The sequence below is a fragment of the Amphimedon queenslandica genome, unplaced genomic scaffold (genome assembly GCF_000090795.2).
Source record: "Amphimedon queenslandica unplaced genomic scaffold, v1.1 AMPQUscaffold_13231, whole genome shotgun sequence".
Taxonomy (NCBI): domain Eukaryota; kingdom Metazoa; phylum Porifera; class Demospongiae; order Haplosclerida; family Niphatidae; genus Amphimedon; species Amphimedon queenslandica.
In genome coordinates, this window is record NW_003546533.1 from 76,317 (window position 1) to 76,611 (window position 295).

Below are 295 nucleotides of genomic sequence, written 5' to 3' on the forward strand. Positions count from 1 at the left end.
GTAACTAGCGGCATAAAAACCAAAAGTTTGATCTTGAATTATGACTTACAATCATTTTGAGCTTTCAAATTTTTCTAAATTTCAATTACATTAATACTTTTTTTAGATATTTGTGATCCACTACTGTATGAGAATACCAGCACTCCACTACATGATGCATGCTGGAGAGGCTTAGAAAATGAAGTTCAATGGCTTATTGACACATTTAAATATGATACTTTCAGTCAGTCTAGTCTTCATGGATGGACTCCATTGCACTCTGCCTCATACGGTGGTCACCTTGAGCTCCTTCAAC